This window comes from Macaca mulatta, chromosome 14 (genome assembly GCF_049350105.2).
Source record: "Macaca mulatta isolate MMU2019108-1 chromosome 14, T2T-MMU8v2.0, whole genome shotgun sequence".
Classification (NCBI taxonomy): Eukaryota; Metazoa; Chordata; class Mammalia; order Primates; family Cercopithecidae; genus Macaca; species Macaca mulatta.
The window spans coordinates 85173324-85197035 of NC_133419.1; the positions used below are offsets into that span (position 1 = coordinate 85173324).

Sequence of the window (23712 nt, forward strand, 5' to 3'; positions counted from 1 at the left end):
AGGTGGGAGGAGGTGCCACACACTTAACCAGATCTCATGAGAACTCACTGACTATTGCAAGGGCAGCATCAAGCCATGAGAATGCCTCACCATGACCTAAACACCTCCCACAGACCCCACATCCAACATAGGGGATTACAATTCAACATGAGTTTTGGCAGGGACACATATTCAAACTGTATCAGTGACAATGGTAAATTACTAGATCTCCCAAAAGTTAAAATGTCTCTTCTGAAAAATGACAAGAGATATATATATATATATATATATATACACACACACCCCCGAGGAGGTTATTGTGAATATTAATTAGCATAACACCTGTAAAACACTTAACACAGCACCAGGCATAGATTAGGAGCCCAATATTCCTTCTTTCTCTCTATCCTTCTCCTTTAAAATCAATTATTCAACATTGTCAAAGTTATTCCAAGTTTTACATTTATTGAGCACCTACTATATGTCAAGCACTATATTGCATGCTGGTAGTGCAAAAATAAAAATAAAAAGGTTTACAATCTCTGCCCTTGAAAGATTTAGATGTTTGTGTAAATTGATTGTATGTTCCTTAATCAAACTGACCCTTAAACAAATTGTTGATTCAAAATTCTTCCAGTAAGAAGTTAATAACTTAACTATACTCCAAATTATTCTGGAATATTTCTTGTTCTTTATATACCAATATTGACTCTATCATGCACTTTTATTGTAAGAACTGTATAAAGTTTCCTGATGTATTTTTGCTTATCTTCACATCTTTGCACATGCTACATCTTCTGCTTAGAAATGGCTTCCACCCTGATATACTTCAAGTCTTTCTCAGAAGCTTTCTTGAAACTTGCGTGAATTTTGAAGAGCCTCTCTACTTTCATGACAACCTATGTGAGTTTCTGTCTCAGAAGTCACTTGGTGGGTTGGAGAGAAAGATATCAGTTTTATGTTTAACTGCTTTATAAAACAGAAACCAACCTGAGGGCAAAGATTTTTAAATTATTCATCTTTGTGTTTCTATGCTTAGCAAAGTGTTCAATGAATAGTTGGTGATCAATAATTGTTAAATGCACAATTGAGTGAAATAATGAATAGTCTGGCTGTGACCGAGATTGAAAAAGAGAACAGATGACCAGTATTCTACAGCACACTAAGCAGGTTTTGTCAGTTCATTTGTCTAGAACAGCCCCCATAGCTTTCTGCACAAGGCCAGGTCTCTCTGACAAGAACATTTGGTTTCCAAATTACATATTGCACAGCATGAATCCTTCCTTTCCTGCAACTGCCTGTTAATTATAGTGCCACCTTTGCTCTGTCTTTGTCTCAATCTCCTGATCTCTGAGATATAATACCTGATTTACTTAGTTAGGATTTTCTGACCTTTATAAGCAAATTCTGCAACCCCTTCCCACATACATCTTTTTGTAAAAACAATAAAGAAATCAAGAAGTGTCTGTTCAGAGTTCAAAGGTAAAAAGAAATATAAGATCAATATAAAATTATTTGAGACTGAAAAATACTCCCCTTTGTTCCTTTTTTTGTTGTTTTTATTCACATGTAATTGTAAAAACCAACCTGCTTTAGAGAGTAGCTGTGGGAATGCTGGGGAGCTGTCACTGGAGACTAGCAGCATCTCCAAGCTCTTGAAGCTGACAGCTCCTAGAAGCCAAATGAGAGATTCAACTGCAGAGTTCATTTGATCACACAGGCAGAAGTGCCTAGGAAAAGTTTCTACTCTTCATGTGAAAACTTTGAAGATTTCAAGTTCTTCCTTAGGTTATAATATTTAGTAAGTATTCTAACAATCCCTCTGTCATTCTCTGTTTTTTCAGGAGAGATGCTGGGCCCATCTTATTCATTTGTGTGCCCACTACCTAACAGAATTGGCAAATTAGGTGCTCACATACATACTCAAAAGCTCAGGCAAGGGGATATGACTGAGAAATGGAAGAAAGAAAAGGCAGACAAATGAAGAGAGGGAGAGGAAGTTACAGAGATAGCTGTTAAGGGGGAGAAAAGGAAAAGTAGATAAAAAGAGGGAGGAAAGAAGAATAAGAGAAAGGGAAAATGGAGAATAAGTTCCACTACCTTTTTCTCATAAAGTTTACAAGAGACGGAATCTTAAAATAAATATAAAACACCTCCAAAATATTCATAGTTATTGTGAGGGTGAAGCCCCTCTCCAGACAGTTGATGACTCTTAGAACCACTGAGGTACAATAGAGACACATTCCAGATGTATCATGTCTGCTTTACCTGCCCCTTGCCTTGGTCTACCTAAGAAGGATTTCAGGCTCAAGTAATGAGTGATATTCCTCAACCCTTTCCCTTACTGACCCATCAAGAAATCCTTAATGCCACCCAAGACCATCATCTATTCAGCCTCAGCAGATCCAGTGATTTCCTAATAGCCTCTAGGGTAGGGGAAAGACAGCAGGAGCCTATGTCTGAGTAAATTACTCAGAAGGGGCAACAGAATCTTGTAGAAACCATTTGGAACATTTCTCCAGCCCTTTTTTGATCCTGAGGTTAGGTTTGGGGTAGCTCTTTTTTGCTACTATGACTCTTTCCTCCTTTGATCTGATTTTCAATCCAACTCTCTTTTGCTTTAGAATTTACTGTGCTCTTAACTGCAAGGCCTTCATTTTCCTAACATTTTTAAACATCATAAGAATTTAAATGTCACTTGTTCTATGACAAAAGCAGAACTCTTGAGTGTGAGAACAATAAAAAAAATTAAAAATAAATGTATGATCTTATCTATTAAATAGAGCCACTGATAGTATGCTAGACTTTTTAATGTGCATTGACACATATATTGATTGTCTTAAGAATAAGATGATACTGTACATAGTTTCTAATCTGATTTTTCTATCTGAATAATACATTATAACTATTTTCTTTCATTAAAAATTCACCTCAATATTAATCTGATGGCATAACTCTTTATGTTCCAGCAATTCCTTGTAAGGAAGCAGGGAGTGAAGAAAGCTCTGGAACTCTAGCAGTCAGCTTCACTGTTCACTTTAGCCTGCACTCACTTTCCTGACATAGCATAGCAGCCAGTCAGAAGTATCACCTTAGCACTTGTTTGGTTTTTCTGTTTGTTTCAGGAAATATTATGCCAATTCTGTGAACTTGGTCTGGGTGATTCTTAAATGCATAAATGCATTTCTCACACACAAAAAATGTTTTGTTTCTACGGTGAGCCATCCCCATGGAGTATCAATGTAGAAAAATGGGTGTTTTAATGGTAAACAAGGCTACCAAAAGTAATGGCAGGGAGCACATTGCAAATAATTCACTAGATTATGTGTGTTCCTTATGGAACAGAGACTCTATCTTCTCCATTTTTATTTCTCTTAGGCTTAGACCAGTAATTAGCCTATATAAAAAAATCTAATCCATTAAGAAATGTTTACCTAATGAATGAATGAATAACTAAGAGAATGGGCATAAACGATAATTAAGAAGACTGGTCATAGGATAATAACATTTCCTGACACTATCACATTATTTTGGGAAAAATGAACAGTGTGCTGTAGAGAAAATGATTTAAGATTTAGACAAAAATTCATCTTAAGACACATAACAGAAATACAGTGTTACTAATCCTCTGTTTTCTGTCAAATTGTCACAATAAAATGTCCTTACAGAAATGTTGCTGTGATCAAATGAGACGATGGTGTAGTGAACCAGGGAAACCCGGAACTTCAAAGTGTCATAGGATCTCAGCACCAAGACGATATTACAATAGGCCATACTTCACTACTACCCCCCTGCACAATACATACACATAAAAAGACAACAATAATAATACAACAAAATAAATATCTTCACTGAAAAGAAAGTTTTGAAATGGGTGGCAAGGAACATAGGTACCAGCTGGTGCTATTTCAGGTAACATGAAATAGTAGAAAAAATACTAGATTTAGGAGACAGACCTAGGCACAAATTTTGGTTCTACCACTTCTTAGCTGTATAATTTTGGTCAAGTTGTTTACTTCTCTGTCATAGTTTTTTCTTTGGTAAAATTTTTATAACAACTCATGCTTCCTGGGATTATTATGAGAACTAAATAAAAGGATGAGAAGTCACTAACATCATATGTATTCAATAAATGTCATTTCACTCGCTTTTCCTCACTGCCACACCCCAGGCTTTGCCTGAACCAGTGAGAAGAAGATGTTATTTATACTAAGCAGTTTTGCCTAAGGCCTTGCCCAGTAGCAGACCTGAATACCAAACTGCCAAATGGAAGTTTTCTGTGTTGAAATATGTATACCAGACTTCAAATATAGAACTCAGAGGTTATTCTATCAAAAGCTTAGCACTTGTCAACAAGAACAGCAGACTCCAGAGATCCTGTCAGTCTTGGTTTTTTTTTTTTTCCAAGAGAGAAGCAGACAAATCCTTATTGATCATTCTACCGAGGTAGCGCTAACCCTCCAAAATAATATATTTAAAATCACAGGTTATTTTATGTTTGAAGAAAAAAAATTACTGGAAATAAGACTCTTTATTGACTCTTTTAGTTTTAAGGTCAGTTGACCTAGAAAAAGAAGAGTGCTCCCTTTGAGAGTAGAGTGAAACTCTGACTGAAAAGGAAGAGGCACACTGGAACATGTAAATTTGATCCCATTTTACAAATGGAACTAAAAGGAGCATTTACCATAGTAAGCTGACAGCCTTTAGTAAAGTCAGGTTTAAGTTTGAAGAGTTCCAACTTCCACTAAGTTAATCATGTCTAGCAGTGCAGACAGATGATTCAAGCAAATTTCAGACCGCTCTTCTAATACGGTTAAGCCATCCCTGAAGGTAAATGTTAAAACTATTTAATAACTGAAGCTTCAGGCTTTGCAGCTTGGGCTTTGCCCTTAGACTTTTTGGTTGCTACTGGAAATAGGATTATATTTTAAAGTTTCTTGTATCAGAAAAAGCAACACTCCAAAATTTTTACATCCTTTAGTTTTACTGCAAGCAAGCTCCTATCTTTGGGTAATATGGATCTTTCCTATTCACAAATAAAAGGACACATTAAATGTATGCCTTCCTCATAAGTCAGTAGCTATGAATGACTTTGAGCAATTCTATAGCTTTCCTTTCTTGAGTAAACTCCTCAGCATCAAATAGGACTCTGCTCCTGAGATGAAAAGAAGAAAGGCTGGGTACCCAGAATAATTCAAATAAAATGATGTTTATGATCCATGTATATTAACAGTGTAGCCATTTAGAGAAAGTCAGGGCTATTTATAATCATTCTGGACTTTCTCCAATCAATTATTTCCCTGTTTGGAACTCTTCAGTTGCTCTTATTTTTAGAACAAAGTTCAGACTCCTCAGCTTATTATTCAAAACTTTTCTTGATCTGGTCCTTTCCTACCTTTCCCAACAGCATCTGAAACTCTCACTTTTTTTCCCTGGAGATTTCGTTTCAGCCACAGTTAACTACCAGCCATTACCATGACTTCTCTGTGCTTTTTACTAACCTGTTTCCTCTTTCTGGGATATGCTCCTCTTCTCACCCACCCATACCTCCTGCAACACAGATTTCTGGGGACTAAATATACCCTACTCATTCATTAAGAATCAACTCGTGCACCACTTACTCCAAGAAACATTTCTTGACCACCTCCTCTTCCCCTCTCCCTGGACAACAGGAATCTGTCCTCTGGTCTCCCACAACATTGTTTATTTTTATCATAGCATTTCTTACTGTGTATTATGACTATTTGTCAAAAAAATGTTTCTTGAAGGTAGGCTCTGTGTCTCATTCTTCATTAAATATTGATACAGAGCTGTCACACGGCAGTTTCTCAATACACTGTCATTGTTGTTGATGAATGCTGACTATGGGCCAGGCTTGTTTCCTAGAAACATACAAGTTCAGGACCATCCTTATGATGTAGGAACTGAACAAATCACACACACTGGCCTACTCTCATTGTTGGGTTCTTAGTAAAATTTGGACTGAGTGAAATAACAAAGGCAGCTGTAACAAGAAAATAATAATAATAATAAGCAAGTACTCACAGGCAGCTTGCTGTCTCACTGCAATAACTGAAGCAGGATAATGACGAGACTGGAATTATTGGCACATTTAGCCATATTCTTTAAAGAAAAAAAATACATACATACATACATACATACATACATACATACATACCAAAAATGTTCTGTACAGCTGCTCTATTTGCACTTGAGGCATCTGCAACTTAGGCACTAAAACATATGTGAAGAGTATGTCAGGCTATTTGGGTTGAGAAACCTGGATTTGAGATCCAACTTTGTTTGTAACCATCTGTATTGCCCACAATCAGCCCCTTCATCCCCCTGATTCTCAGTCTCTTCCTTTTACATGATCTTTGATCTCCTTTATAGTTCAAAGGTCTCATTCATTTTGACATTCTGAGCTGGTAGAGCCCCTGACACATATAAAGTATTCAAAAATACATAATAAATAGTTAAATTAAGTTTAGCCTAAACTATCTACTTATTTTAAGTTCATACTAAAGATTTCTTCATATATATATAGTGGACTGTAACTTAACTGGATGTGTAAACAGAGTATAACCTACTCTTTTATCAATCAGTTTCAGCCAATCACAGGCAGACAACCATTCAAACTGTGTTCAAATAAGGCAAATGCCAAGTTGTAAACAATCCAGCTGTTTCTGTATCTTACTTTCATTTTCTGTATGTCACCTTCATTTTTCTGTCCATAAATCTCTGACCATACAGCTGCCCAGAGTCTCCCTGAACCTATTGTGGTTCGAGGGACTGCTCGATTTGTGAATTGTTCTTTCTCAATTAAACTTTGTTACATTTAATTTATCCAAAGTTATCCTTCTGACTAAACGAATGAATAAATGTCACTCTCCTTCCCCGTATGCTTTTGGGGTTTTGCAGAATGATCCATAAACCATGATAACGAACTTGAAGGAGGCTGTGTCCTACAAGCATTAAGAGCTTCAGCAGCTCCCACTTTCCTCTCAATCTGCTTAAACAAGCCTTTTAACAAAGTAGCACTGGAGCACAAACTGGGGAAATACTGGACATCCTCAAGGCCAACAAGGAAATGGAGACACAATAGATGAAGATTACAGGGGCAATCCAGAAGTTCCTCAGAAAGGCACAATAATTCAACCCACTAGAGGAGAGGATGCCAACAGGGACCTCTGCAAAGAGCAAGTGATCCTTTGAAGAAAACAAAGCTTCAGTTTTCCTATGAAGTTCTTCAGAGAAAAGCAAAACAGTAATAGGAAACTTTCCTTTAGCTCTTCCCAGGCAGCGGGAATTTCAGACAGAAGATCAGCATATTTGCCCTTAAAAGCCACAGCTTGGGTGTGCCCATGTGACCATGCCCACTGGGCATCTGTTGGCAGGAAGTCGAATGCTGCCTTTCTGATAAAGGCTTGATGGACAGCCCTTCTATATTCCTTACCCACCCTTCTTTGGGGCCAATACTGATGCCCGTTACCACTCTTGGCTTTTAACCTAAAAGCCTGATGCCTACTGTGGTCTTAATTTATTGCCCAGTAGATGCTTTAAAAGGAACCCGAAAAATATACAGGCATGCATGGAAAGCTAAAGCATTTAGAACTTTGAGCATCTTCCTTGTAATAAATACCTAATACATATGTGTTAAATAGATTATTTGAACTATAAATATACAATTATTATTATATAATACTTGTATATGTATTTTCTTTCCATTCAGCTATGCATTTCTCTCATTATTTTGTTTAGGACATTAACTATGAAGATAGAAACAAATACAGAAAACAAAGCACCTGTATTTCCAGGCACTATATTAAGCCGTCGCACACATTATTTCACTTAATTCCCTCAAGGACTCTGTCTTCTTTCTCATTTTACAGATAAGGAAAGTAAAACTGAGAGAAGTTAAGTAACCTCCTCCCACCAAGATCACATACTAAGAAAGTGGTATGGCCAGGATTTGAAGTCTGCCTTTAACATCTATGCTCTTAGCCACAACACCATACTGCCAAATGCTTCTTCATACATTCTTCACACAAAAATGTGTACTATGGCATTTAACATAAATAGTTTATTCCTTAATTAAAAGATAAATGAGAAACAGTGAAAAGCCAAGGACAAAATGTAGAACTTGGTAGTTTACCATGGTTTCAGAAAACCAATGAGACATTGTTTGGGAGGAACTATGTTGGTGTTTCTGAATGACTAAGTTAGGGTACATGTATAAATTTCCCTTTCTACCCTTTGCTAATCTGGACAATGCAGATTAAGTTTTTTTTTCTTATAGAATATGAGTGAAACAAATATATAGTCACAGAAGTATGTATATGCATGTGTGTGTGTAAAAATCAAAGTCTGAAATACATCTTTTGAGCCTTCAGAGATTCATTTGGCCTAGAAATAGCCACAGTCCTCCCTAAAATTCTAATGCCTAGGATTTATATGCTCCTTCCACAGATTAAGAAGTATTGCACAGTAGTATTACTATGACATTGAAGTTAAGAAGACTAGGATTCAAATTCTGATTCTGCTACCTACCAGCTGTGCCTCCTTGGCCAAGTTATTCAACTACTAGTGGTCTGGGTTTCCATTTCTGTGAGTTGTAGAGAGTAATATCTACCTTGCAGGATTATTATGATGTTTAGAGATAATTTTTGTAAAATTCTTACTGTCATTTTGGGTAAAAAACAGACACATAAAAATGATGGTTTTTATTATTCTAGGTAGAGGACACATCATTTTCCTGTTCTGGAATGCACACCTGACACACTGCTACTCATTATGTAAGTCTTAATTCAAATGTCATATTTATTTATTCTATTAACATTTCTTAAGAAAATAATATAATGCTCTTTGCTATTATAAGGTACTTGGAGAAAAAAATTTAAAACTTAAGATCTCTGATCTCAAGGGATGCCCACTTTTATTTTTTTAGAGGATGTTTTGCTCTTGTCACCCAGGCTGGAGTGCAGTGGCACAATTTTGGCACACCACAACCTCCCCCTCCCAGATTCAAGCAATTCTCCTGCTTCAGCTTCCTTAATAGCTGGGATTACAGGTGCCTGCCACCACACCCGGCTAATGTTCTTCTTCTTTTTATATTTATTTTATTTTTTATTTTTTTTTATTTTTTTGTATTTTTAGTAGAGACAGGGCTTCGTCATGTTGGCCAGGCTGGTCTTGAACTCCTGACCTCAGATGATCTGCCCATCTCGGCCTCCCAAAGTGCTGGGATTACAGGTGTGAGTCACTGTGCCCGGCTGGGATGCCCACTTTAATGGACAGATTAATAGACCATTATGTGAAGTGTGGTAAGTGTCCAAAGGAAGCAATGTCCAGTGGGCTTTTAAGGCCAGAGGACAGGCTACAAGGAGAGTCAGAGAAGTCCACCTTGAGAAGCTTACAAGGAGTTTCCCTTACAAAGATTATAGCAATGATTATGAAAAGTTTCCCAACACCCCCAGGCTAAGTGATCACTCTTTTCTGTGAACCTACCACATGATTTATATCTCTATCACAGCATTGTTCATATTGAACTGAATGTTTAATTACCTAGCTCTGCTGCTAGACAGTGAACAACTTGAAAGCAGTTGCCATGACTTTGACTAAGATGAATTTTCAGCATCACCCAAAGGTTCTAACCTAGAGAAGCAGCTTGATAAATGCCTGAAAGAACTGAATTGAATTGTCATGGACCTCTGAAAAGGCAGGTGGTTAAATAGCAGGACAAACTATAACCCCAAACTGCAGCTGCTTGGGATTGAAGGGAAACAAGAGAGGGAGAAAGATGACTTCATTTGTTCTTGTCTGCGAAAGTTCAGATTCAGAGCAAAGCAATGCCAAAGGCAAAAGTGCCAGGCACTACTCTCTAGACACTTCAGCTCATTTTGTTCTGTGGTCTGTGATTGAACTCTAATATAAATCTGAAGTCTATGGCCTGAGATGGTTCTTAGTGTGAAGCTTTTGGTTTACAGTGTAGTGCAGTCTCTTCAAAACATGCACTCTGGAACAAGTAAGAGGTACAAATTTGATTCTTACAAGATTTTCTAGCAGAACTCTCAAGTTTTTGTGAGGCTTAGAAAAAGTTAAACATTTACAACATGCCAATATAAAGCTCATTTAGCCTCTGCTAATGACTTCAGTGACTTTCTTAACTATGTTACTTTCTGTCCGGTTTCTCTACCTCATGTTTGCTTTAGAGCTGGAATGAAAACTTGTTTGCTTGGTTGGCGATTTCATCTTTGTTTTAGCAGTTCCAACCTCTACTTTCATTTTGACCCAATATTAGATGTGTTGTTCAATCCATTGTCTTGAAATCTGTCCAGATTGCAAATAAGCAATTTCAACAAGAGTAATAAAAATGGACAGAACATAAGGAAGAACATCAATTGTAATCTTTGCTTAACCTCCTGTATGGTCCAAATGTGTCCTTGGCACCAAATGGAAGGTGAAGAGGAAATATAAATAGATAACTTTCACTAAAATTCAGTGATTAATAGTAACATAGACAAGGTGGGGAAGAGAAATAATATGAGTATTTAGTGTGTGTTTACTATGTGCCAAACACTGTCCTTTGTTTTCTCATTTACATTCGATGGCAACCTAACAAAATAGGTGACAGTCCCATTTTTGCAAGGGAAGAAGTTTAGACCCAAAGTAGTTAAGATGAATAATCATTTAAGATTAAAAGCAACAAAATGATGGAGCTATAATGTGAACTTCTTTGTCTGTCTGGCTTTCATGTACATACTTTATCCATTATAAAGTTAAATGAGTGTTAGATTTTGAAATTGTTCAACTAGCCATACTTTTTGTTTCATTATAAATTTAATAATAGAACCACAGTCTGAAGTAGAAGGAATAGAGGAAATCAAATATTCCAAAGACTCCATAACTCATCATGGGACTTAACACAGAATTTCTGTATTATCTTCAGAAATTATTAGTTTGATTTAATATTTAGTGTGTGTGTGGGGTGTGTGTGTGTATGTGTGTGTGTGTGTGTGTGTTCAGCAAATTAGAGTTTTGGTCAACATGCCATTAATACTGCATTAATAGAATTCCAGTATAACACTTCATACCTTCATTAGCTTGTTGGCTATCATTACCAGCATATTTATACTGAAATACTGAATATAATTCAAGAATCTCTATTGGAACTTCTGGGATACCCAACCTGAGGACCACTGATAAAATCTGACAGCACTCAGTGTGATTTCACATCACGTCTGCATGAATATACTCAGCTTATGTCTTTAGCTCTCTTTAACTTTTTAATTTAGTTATTTTATTTTATCAAGTATGTTATGAATTCCTTCTCATTTATTTAAGTTTCCTCATTCAATAAACCAATATTACTCTAATAGGATCCCAGACTCTAGCATTTGGAAAGAGTTGCTTATTTTTGACATTTTGGTCTAATATAATCTGAGTGTTATTTTTTGAAATTGTTCAACTAGCCATAATTTTTATTTTATTGAATGTTTTGTACTGAACATATTTTTCATGTTCTGAAATGGCAATACAACTGCAGCATATTCCAGATATCTCTCTGTGTGTGTGTGTGTGTGTGTGTGTGTGTGTGTGTGTGTTTGCCTAAAAGTGACCTTTTGATTATTTTCTTTTTGTAAAACCAAGGAATCATTAAGGCATCCGTAAATAAAGCATAAAAAAAATAGCAGTTGCCATCTTATAACACTGACAGTTTTAGTACTTATTATAAAGGTTTGCTTGACTTCAAGCCTTGTACATTGTATGAAGGAACATTAGACCATTTAATTCCAGGGCATTGGTGAGGTCATAAGGCTAATTACTAAGACTAAAACCCAATGCTCCTGAACTTATTGGCTAACATCTGCCTGCTACTTGGTACTGCCTCTGGAGTCCTAATTTCAAACATTATTAGCGGCTCTTCCCAAATTAGCAAAGAAAGTCACACATGGGCCTTGGGTTCCTCAATGCCAATGTTCCCTGCCAGGGTCAGATATGCTTTCTCAGTTCCCTTTCTTCTCGATATATCCAATTCCTTCCTATGCCCAGTATGCTTCCCACTCTCAGGCTGCTCAGCACATCTGTCTGAGTAGGCTTCCTCATCCCTCCAGACTGACAATAGCGTCTCCTCATCTCCCCATTCTATTAATTTCCTGAAGATAATAAGCCTATGAGCTATTTCAATTCTAAAATTTTTACTTCGCTCTTTGCCACATCTTTGGCAAGAATGAAGACTTTCTTAGCAATTAGACTGTCAACACTCCAGAAAACATCAACATTACTCTGAAGGGACACACAGTTATTGTGAAGGGCCCCAGAGGAACCCTGTGAAGGGACTTCTGTCATATTAATGTAGAACTCAGTCTCCTTGGAAAGAACAAGAGGCTCCAGTTGACAAATGAAGAAACATAAAAGACCTGGCTACTGTCTGTACTCTTTGTAGTCATGCACAGAACATGATCAAGGGTGTTACAGTGGGTTTCCGTTACAAGATGAGGTCTGTGCATGCTCACTTCCCCATCAATGTCGTTATCCAAGATAGTGGGTCTCTTGTTGACATCTGAAATTTCTTGGATGAAAAATAAATCCTCAGGGTTCGGATAAGGCCAAATGTTGCTTGTTTGATATCTCAAGCCCAGAACGATGAATTAATCTTTGAAGGAAACAACATTGAGCTTATTTCAAATTCAGCTGCTTGATTCGGCAAGCCACAATAGTTAAAAACAAAAATATCAGAAAACTTTTGGATGGTATCTATGTCTCTGAAAAAGGAAAAGTTCTGCAAGATGATGAATAAGATCTAAGAGTTGTCCAGCTACAGAAACAAGATGCTGGATGATTCCTAAGACCTATTTGTGATATATAAATGATGCAATAAAACACCTATTGATGGCCAGGCATGGTAGCTCACACCTGCAATCCAAGCATTTTGGAAGGCCAAGGCAGGTGGATCACGAGGTCAGGAGTTCAAAACAAGCCTGACCAACATAGTGAAACCCCATCTCTACTAAAAATGCAAAAATTAGCCAAGCATGGTGGTGCACGCCTGTAATCCCAGCTCCTCAGAAGGCTGAGGCAGGGGAAACATTTGAATCCGAGAGGTGGAGGTTGCAGTGAGCCGAGATCAGGCCACTGCACTCCAACCTGGGTGACAGAGCAAGACTCTATCTCAAAATAAAGAAAAAAAAATGCATATATAGAGAAAGAGATTTGGAATTTTTTTTTTTACATTTAAAAAATAAATAAATTTTTTATTTTATTTTATTCTGATCACTTTTCCCTCTGGGGAAACTGATCTGGGGAACCAGGTGTTAGAGTCACACACAGTCAATGGTCTCTTTTCCTTAAGATCATAATAGTACAGTAGTTACAAGGACAGACCTTGAATCCACGCTTTCTGAATTTCAATCCCAGCTTCTGCCTCTCAGCTGCATATCCTCCAGCAAATTATTCACACTCTTTCTGTCTCAGCTTCACCATATATAAAGTGAAGATATCAATAATGCCTTTTTTTTATTATTATACTTCAAGTTCTAGGGTACATGTGCACAACGTGCAGGTTTGTTACATATGTATACATGTGCCATGTTGGTGTGCTGCACCCATTAACTCGTCATTTACATTAGGTATATCTCCTAATGCTATCCCTTCCCCCTACCCCCTCCCCACAATAGGACCTGGTGTGTGATATTCCCCTTCCTGTGTCCAAGTGATCTCGTTGTTCAATTCCCACCTATGAGTGAGAACATATAGTGTTTGGTTTTCTGTTCTTGTGATAGTTTGCTGAGAATGATGGTTTCCAGCTGCATTCATGTCCCTACAAAGGACACAAACTCATCCTTTTTTATGGCTGCATAGTATTCCATGGTGTATATGTGCCACATTTTCTTAATCCAGTCTGTCACTGATGGACATTTGGGTTGATTCCAAGTCTTTGCTATTGTGAATAGTGCCACAATAAACATACGTGTGCATGTGTCTTTAGAGCAGCATGACTTATAATCCTTTGGATATATCCCCAGTAATGGGATGACTGGGTCAAATGGTATTTCTAGTTCTAGATCCTTGAGGAATCGTCACACTGTTTTTCACAATGGTTGAACTAGTTTACAGTCTCACCAACAGTGTAAAAGTGTTCCTATTTCTCCACATCCTCTCCAGCACCTGTTGTTTCCTGATTTTTTAATGATTACCATTCTACCTGGTGTGAGATGGTATCTCATTGTGGTTTTGATTTGCATTTCTCTGATGGCGAGTGATGATGAGCATTTTTTCTCATCATCACTGATGTCTGTTGTCTGTTGGCTGCGTGAATGTCTTCTTTTGAGAAGTGTCTGTTCATATCCTTTGCCCACTTTTTGATGGGGTTGTTTTTTTCTTGTAAATTTGATTGAGTTCTTTGTAGGTTCTGGATATTAGCCCTTTGTCAGATGAGTAGACTGCAAAAATTTTCTCCCATTCTGTAGGTTGCCTGTTCACTCTGATGGTAGTTAATAATGCCTTTTTAAAGAGAGTTATGTTGAAGATGACATAAATTAATTCACATAAAGTCTTCAGGAAATTGCCTAACCCACAGCAAGCACTCAATAAATGGTAGCTATTATTAGCTACTATTGACTTCCTTCAGAGATGTCCTTCTCAGTTGCCCTTCACTTTGATCTCTGGAGATGGACTTCTCAAAGATTCCCCTTCCTTATGAATCCATCCTTAAAACAAGCTCAAAGCCTAATGATGAGACAAACTGCATGTTTCCAGGAGAGTCAGCAACTCTGGGGTGCTTCAAACTTGATGTTTTCCTGTACACTAGCCTGGGTCTGACCTACCCCTCCCTGGATGCTTTGCTTTAGTGAGGCAGCATAATTTAAATGGATCCAAGGCCAGACTACCCAGTTAAGAACTCTGACTCGATTCTACTTTCAAACGTGGATTACCTCAGGCAAGAACTTAATCTTGCTGTGCATAATAACAGTACCTAACTTATGAGGTTATGAAGATTATATATTAGTTCAATATTTGTAAAATTCTTAGAACATGACCTGCATGTAATAAATTATATACGAGTTTGTTGAATAAATGCCAGTTGCTATTAGAAGAAGTAGAAATGTCCATTTTTGTCAAATAATGAAACTGTGCATAAGCGGATATGTTTTATATATATATACACACACATACATATATATAGTGTGTGTGACATATGTGTGTGTGTGTGTGTATGTGTGTGTGTATTAAAAAAGACAGGTTGACTCCTTTATAAGTTGCTACAGGAGCTTGAATTATCAAACCTTACTCCTAAATTACCACTAAAATTTCCTCAATGACTTTCAAACTTACAGTAACCACATTCATCCAAGTAACATAGCAAAGTCCTGAAAAATAATACTTAGAGTAAACTAAAGCCAACTCCTGCAGCCTCGTATATACGAAACTTTTCCTACCTAAATTGCATAGGAATAAATTTGTATGGAGTATAAATCAAATACAGATAAATATGTTTTGCAATAATGAGAACTTTTAAAGTGATAGAGATACACCTCAAATTTCTGCAATCACTCATAGATCAAAGAAATTTCACATTAAATAGCTCCTATGTACCAAGCACCACATTAAGTTCTGGGCGTATAATGGGAAACAATAAGAATGCTTGCCTTCCTGTTGCTTTCTTAATTCCTATCTCCTTGTAGTCTTGATTGTAAGATAGAATCCACCATAAAGGAAGCAGAAGAGAAGACATGCACCTGCCTGCTGCGCTACCTGTTAACCAGGGCTAGAGGTTCCCCACTCTACATGGACAGTTTTACCTCCTAGTTGGAATGAAGCAGAGAGGCAGACTAAGTGTTTGCCTTTTTCAACATAATGTGCATTGAACAGTCAGTGTGCACAATTTTGTAGTAGCCCTGAGAAATGACACAAAGAAAAGACAAGGTCTTTTATTTTTCTATCAAGAAACCCCAGAGAGCACCTGCAAATTGATTTAGCTATTTTAAAAGAATCAATAAAAATTACCTACATAAAAAAGAATACTTAAAATAATACTACAGTAATTTTTTCCTCTCCGGTACTTTTTTTTTTTCTTCTCCAGTCTAAGCTGGTGGTTAAAGACAGTGAAATATCTTTCATTCTAAACTTAATTCCACTCTATTCAAGCTCTGGCCAGAGTTAAATTGATTTATTTTCCATCACCATGTATACACCTGTTAACACATTTTAAGGTAGATTCTCTGTATCTCTGGGTACACAGTAGGCACTTTTGAGGCTGTGCTAGTTACTTGGGTGTGGGGGGCATGATGGGAGGTGATTAGACTGCCAAATCAGTCTGTCCAGGAAGGCCTACTCAGGAATTGGGCCCTTTTAATGAATTTCATGAAGATGTAACTTTCTAAAGGAAATCTCTGTGGACCACAAACAAGTAATGCAGTTTTTGTAACTTCTTCCGTTGGAAACAGAGAAAGCAGTTATAACCATTACATAAGCAGCTTCAGAGCATAGGATGTAGAATCTGATGACCGAGCTCTTTTATTTCCCAGGTGTTACCCCAGTTTCCTCACCAGCAATACTAAGGGACCAAATAGATTTCCTTTGCAGAAAAATCATAATGCAGGTTAGTAAAATCACCATGTACACTGTAAAATGTTCTATATAATTATTAGTCCCTCAAATCTGGAAGGATGGTTCTCTTAAAATAGGAGAATCTTATCTCTTACAAAGCAGAGATTTCACCCATACCTTGATAACAGTTTAGACCACTAATTGCTTTGGTTTTTTTGTTTGTTTTGTCTTAGGCCAAGACTTCTGTACAGAAGAAGAGGTGTGTAGGGCTTTTAACTTTTCTTTCGCTACTTGGCAGAACAACAGAAATGCCTCTGTAGCCAATGGGCATACAAGTCTGTTTCTTATAAAGCAACGTCTGATATTTTTAAAATATGACAAGGAAAACAACCATAGGAGCAACAAGGTGTTAAAGTCTTACCATGTGTTGAATCATTGTGCCAGGTAGTTTACATATGTTACCTCTAATCCTTATAATCACCCACGTAAGTGTTGCTGTATCATTCTCATTTTATTGATGAGTAAAGAAGTTCAAACAGTCAGTATCCTGCCCAGAGATACAGAGCTGATAAGCGGTAGATAGGGAATTTAAATCCAAACCTGCCTGTTACTAAATGTATATTTTTTGCTTCCCCAATACCTGGCCATCTATACATGTAGAGGCAGTACATTAAGAATCTGGAAATCATTCCTGAGTTTTCCCGGGGGCTGAGATGGGTCTTTTTGAAGGTCCATCTACGTACTCTAAGCCTATCCCACTGCTTCATGTGAAATGAACCTCAACCCAATTCAGAAGAATGAGAGGCTCACATCTGTATGAGCATCTCCTAGTGTGAAATTATTTCTTCACTTCCTCCAGCAATGAGATTACCTTACTTCGCTACCTGGTAAAGTTTTCTTTCAAAAGAGCATCCTGAAATTATAGTGTGCAAGGCACTATAAACACATGTAAGATGTCTTATTGGAATGAAGTAATTTTTTAAGCAGACCAAGAAAAGAAAATGGGGAGAGTGGGAAAATAATAATTCTTGTATGTACAAAATAATGAGTGCTCTGTGGGTGCCTGAGCACTGTGTGGCTAACACAGGAGATTTGGATGACTAAGTCAAAGGCCTCTGCCTCATCCTCTGCCATTGTTTCAAGACACACAAATTCTCTTGAATTTGGAACCTGCAGTGCTAAAGAAACACATAGCTCTCATTCATAGAAAAATCACACTGCAGCACATTCTCGATTATCTATACACCTGCAGAGTTGCATTAAGAAAGTTAATATCTTAGCATGGAAAATTTACCTAAGAGTTTCAAAACCATGACCTTACCCTCCAGGCACTCCTGCTTTCAAAACTGGATACAGACGAAGCAGTCAGGGATAAGAGAGAGGGAACTGGCTATGGAGGGAGACAGGCTTTGTTCACATTCTCCATATTCCAACTACTAGCTATGTGCTCTTGGACAAACTATTGAACGTCTCTGAACCTCAAATTATTATCAGTAAGATATGGGGTTATAATAGGTACCTTTTCTAAGAGTTAAATAAGATATGTCAAGTAACTATCAACATCTGATATATAATGGGGCCTAAAAGAAGGTTAGTTATTTTTGCCCAAAGCCTGAGGAGCAGATTGTAGCTCACTTCTTCTGAGAGTTTGGGAAAGGTTCTCATCGAACACAAGGATAAGCTATTAAGTGAGCATCCATAATTAACTTTAATAATGTTTTTGCATAGAGTGGTGAGCACCACAGGTTAATATTTCCCATGCTTGATTTTATTAATTGCATGCACTCCAGTAGAACATATTTCCAGTGAGGCATCTCCGCAACTGGATGGACATACGAAACCTGGTTCACAACATTCAGGCTAACTCAGTGAAAAGAGCTACACAATAATTTGTCACTTTTCTTCCACAATGATGATGGTGTGAGACATCTTCCGGAAAATTTCTGAGAAGTGGGTCAGCTCTGAAACATCTAATGCTTTGTTTTGGATTTTTCTGTTTGTTTTTAGTTTTCCATAAAAAGCAAAGCTGTGGACTCTTAAAAATTTTCAAGGTAGGGGTGCAGGTGTATTCTCTAGCACTGGTTTGCAGTGGCTAATAAGAAACTATGTGGCTTCAAGTAATCTATGCACACAGTAGATGGAAGAAAATAATCCCTTTCCCCTAAATACAGGTTATTTAAATTCAAATGAATCAATATGGAGTACTTGACACCACAGGGTTTGACCACCTCCGTGGCTGTAAATGAAAAGAAGGACTTTTCAAAGAATTTGAATCAGGTACAAAATAAAAGATGCCAGTTGTTTATAGAAGCTGGCAATTAAGAAAATGTATGAGGGTAAACAGAAGAAAGTAACTTCTTGACAACTTCTTTGGACCTTAATTCTTTGGCATTTATTTGACATCTTTGTCAGAGCCAGGCAGGGGGCCAGCATAACTTCTGCAGACTTCTCATCACCCAGAAGACAGGCGCAGCATGAATTACTTGGATGTTTCAGTCTGACAAAAACAACCAGAATCCAAAGCTTCATAATGTAAAAAGAAAAAAAAACCCTATTCTAGAAACCAGTGGCCTGGAAGGTCAACTTTGGTTCAAAAAATAACAACCTCAGAGCACAAGATTTTACACTTAAAAAAAGGAAAAAAACAAATATTAATATAAAGTTTTTAGTCAGTCCCTGCTGAGTAATATATACTGAGAGTTTCCTTTCATTAGAATCATCAAACCTTTACTGCATGCACATATGATAAGCGCTGTGCTGGACCCTGAAATGCAAAATGTTATCCAGCAGATGTCTAATGATGGGACATCCTCTCTTCACACATTAGTAGTACAAGTTATAACCCAGGCATATTCTCTGTCATTGAAGGGCTTAAAGCGTATGTCTTTATATGTGACTTGTGTGTATAGGTATTGAGAGAGTAAGACAGGTAAATATTAAACAAACATAATACAAATTTATAAATGCTAGAGGCATTTATAACATATACAGTACATAACATATTATCTAATTCTATTGGGGAGGACATATATAATAAATATTTTAGGTACTAATGGCATAAGAGCTATAAAAGTACAAAGAATGAATTAAGAGGTACATTCATATAGGAGGTACATTTTAACTGCACTTAGAAAGGCATGTACAATTATGCCACTTGAAGAAATAGTGGGAGAGAAGGTTTTGCTCCGACATCTTTGTATACATATATATAAATAAATGATAATGATGCCCTCTCTAGACTTATAGTTACAATCATCATCAAATTAATATTTCTTATAAAACAAGTGATAATTAATATTGGGTCGTAATGTATTCAATGAAATATAAACAACAAAGGCAAGCGTGCATCAAATCCTAGGCACATCAGACTACGATTATTGTTTTCTAGGTATTTCAACAGACCAGTGCGGTAGAAGTGTTTTCAAAATTAAGTTTGATGATCGAAATTTTTTCCTGTGTAAATTTTCCAAGATTAATTCCATTAGCCTATTCACTCATTTCTGCATTTATTTAAATATCTTTATTAAACACCTATAGATAGTCAGGTAGCCATTAGATCATAAACTCCTTGAGGATGCATTAGGTACTCATTAAATGTTCGTAGATGACTTGCAGATGAGAGCTCACATCTAGTCAGTGACACAGTTGGTTCAGTAACTTCTGTCATAGAGATGTGAACAGTATTTGGGGGCTAAAGAGGCTCCTATTAGGCTTTCTAGCATTTATTACCCAAATTTGGTGTGAATGTACACAGAAATGATTTCCATGTGCAGCAAATACTACATGCCCCTCTTTAGTTGTATGAGTATTCATTAATATTAATCATATATACCATTTACTGGGATTTTACCATGTGATAGTTATGGTGCTTAGTACTTAGCATACTCCAATTCATTCTCACAATAATTCCATAAAGTAGGAATTATTAGCCTCTTTTACAGATGAAGAAAATGAGGCCTAGAAACCTTAGGTAACTTACCCAAGGTAATATAGCTAGTAAAAACAGGAACTAGTTTATGAACAAGATCTTACTGCCTACCAAACCTGTGCTCTTATATCCAAGTCATCTTATTTGGCACTTTTGATTACAAGCACTTGAGAATAGAGGCCACTTAGAATGCTATGCGTGTTAATACTAAAAAGGACCTTGGAGACACATTATTCACCCCCTTCATAGAAGAAGAAACAGGCTGGTTCTGATAGCTTGATTACCAAAGGCCTATTTTGTCACTAGTGCAAAGGGCACATCCATTCTAGGGTGTTTGTGTCATAGTTAAATGGATTCAGAATGAATGCTAGTCCTTCCCAGTTTAATACAGAGATACAAGTAGATAAAATTTGTGTGAGAAATTGAAATCTAAGGGGAAGACTGTAGCTTCTTGACTTTCATTTTATTTCATTTTTCTCTATTGTACCCTCTTATCATTTGGCTATTTGTCTCCTCTGCATCTCATGTTGAAATTTGATACCCAATGTTGGAGGTGGGGGCTGGTGGGAGGTGTTTGGAGCATTGGGGTGAATCACTCATGCACTGCTTGGTGCCTTCCTTTTGGTAATTAGTGAGTTCTCATTCTTAGTTCTTGCTAAAACTGGTTATTGAAAAGAGCTTGGCATACCTCCCTCAACCCCCGCCCCGTCTCGCTCGCTCGCACTCGCTCTCTCTCTCTCTATATATATATATACGTGTGTGTGTGTGTGTGTCTGTGTGTGTGTGTATATATATATCTCATACACGCACACAACCTCAAGCCCTCACCAGAAGGAGATGCTCCTGTCATGCTTCTTGTACAGCCTGCAGAACCATGAGCCAAATAAAAATTTTTTCTTTATAAATCATTCAGACTCAAGTATTCCTTTATAACAACACAAAGACAGTGCCACGCTGCCTCATTTCTGAGTAATTATGATTTCCTATTTTTTTTTCTAAAGCAACAAAATGAATAAAATGTGAATATTTACAAATGACATGTAGGGTTTTCTTTGATATCCCCTCCAATAATTCAGGTATAAAGCTTCCAAGTACTTAAACTACATAAGCTTTGAATTGGGGCCATTTTTCTTTGCAGGTTTTGTTCTTTGTTTTCTTCCTGGATCTTGAGTACTGACATGCACTCAAAAGTTCCACAAACCTTAGAGCCCTTGAATGTGACCATTAAGGATTCTCTGATGAATCCTTAATACCACTAATTCCCTAGTAACAGTTTCCTTATAGAGTGTCACCATGTACAAATATCCCATTTTCAAAAAGGTGGTAACAGACCATTAAAATGAATTGTGATACTCAGCAGAAAATATTCATTTTTATATAATGGGACCAACTCAGCATCCTACAGAATAAAGCCCCATGAGGTAGATATTAGTAGTGAAGGAGAAAGGCTGTGTAATGAATAGGGTGGAGAGAAATTCATGTATTAAATAAACCCAAATATTTGATTTCAGGGTATTGATGAATTAGGTGCTAATGCATATAGCTACTCATAGTGGCTATGATTTGTGTGTTTTGTAAAATGTTTTTAAACAGGAAAATCAAGGTACTACATTTTTAAGGGGGAAGTTATACAAAAATATATTTTGTGTAACTCTTTATTTGATACGTTTGTTGTCTACTGGAACTGGCCTGCAGCAAAATAGTGAGGTGGCCAGATCTTGTCTTTGGCCCATTTTGTGCTTTGATTCCTCTGAGACTGCCTGTGGCATGGCCCTGAAAGCATGCTTTATGCCTGCAATCCTAGTTCTAAGGAAGGATTCCAGGGAAAATCACAGAGCCACACCAATTCTGCCCTTCCAGAAGTATATCTCCAAACTCAGACCTGCTCTTAAAGTTGCTCAGAAATCCTAGAGATGACTCTAGGGAGTTCCCTTTTCTCATGTTCCTTCAGAGACTATTGCAAATTCCACCACATTCTTTGAGTCCATAATATCATCTCTCTCCCTCAGAGAGTAAATACAAGGTACCAAGAAAGGACCCTTTCAGCTTCCAGGTGATGTGTACTCTAGTAGCCTCTATTTCAAAACTAATGTACCCCATGAGCTAAAAATTTCATCTATTCATTCCATCTCCTCAGAAATGTATCTCTTTCCTCTATTTTAACTTTTTCCTCTGAAGCTGCTGCAAAAGTCTGCCAACATTTGTTTAATCGATTCTTTACCTCTCATTCACCTTTCACTAACTACAATGGAACTCTCCTCCCTCATTACTCCACTGAAACCACCCATGTGGAAGTCACCAATGACTTCCTAATTACCAAATGAAAAGAACCTTCTCTCTCTTTTGTTATAGGTATTGGAGATGTTGGAGTTTTGGCCTGAGACTAGACATTTTCGTTACTGAATTGAGACTATTATTGAGAAATTGGACATCTTAATTACTGAATGGAGATCATTATTTACAGTTAAAAGGCTCAAAAAAGCTTGAGCCAACTGGAGTAGTCATACAAAGCAAATAGTGAGAAGGTACGAGAATCTTGTTTATTTTGTTTACACTGATGAAGTGACAGACACAGTGGGATTAAGAAACTTTGCAATATCCTATATCTAGTAAGTAGCAGATCTTGATTTTGAAGCCAGAGAGCTATGCTCCTTCTTGCTTAACCTCTTACTAAACTGCTATTCATAGTCTCTTATGTTGTTACTTTTTCAATAGTATGCTTCAGAGGCTCTCCCAATAAGTATATACTGATCACAGTAGTTAAGAGCTAAACTATATTTTATTGTGTGACTATGCTATAATATAATAGATTTTACCATAACAGAAAACTTACAATAAACTTTCCTATATATATAATTTTGTGCATTTGTTGAAGTACGGTTTTCATGGTAAATCTCTGGAAATGGAATTTCTAAGTCTCAAGGATCTGTGCTTTTTAAAAAGTGATGGATACTATCAAAATGCCCTCCAAAGACGCTGTACTTTTTTTTCTTCTGAAAGCAAACATTATCTTACTTGACCTTCCTGAGCTATTTGACTTTGTTGACTCCTTCATCAATATATTCGTTTTCATGATACCGTTACCTTCCAGCTGATCTCTAACTCTAACTCTGCCTGCTCTTTCTCCATCTTCTTTAGAGCATCCTCTCCCTCCATCTCCCGTTTAAACACTGGGCATTCTCAGGCTCACTCTTTTCTTTTCATCTATAAGTTCTTCCCAAGTGATTTCATCATACTTATTGTTGCAACTATAAGAG

At 37.1% G+C, this 23712-nt stretch overlaps 1 protein-coding gene and 1 pseudogene across 4 annotated transcripts in view; one reads left to right on the forward strand and one right to left on the reverse strand.

Moving 5' to 3' along the window:
• LOC144334532 (large ribosomal subunit protein uL6 pseudogene) overlaps positions 1 to 12778 on the forward strand; it is a 99752-nt pseudogene extending 86974 nt beyond the window's left edge.
• The window catches only part of DLG2 (discs large MAGUK scaffold protein 2), a 2228225-nt gene that overhangs the window by 1180739 nt on the left and 1023774 nt on the right, over positions 1 to 23712 (reverse strand). The gene's annotated exons all lie outside the window — the stretch shown is intronic.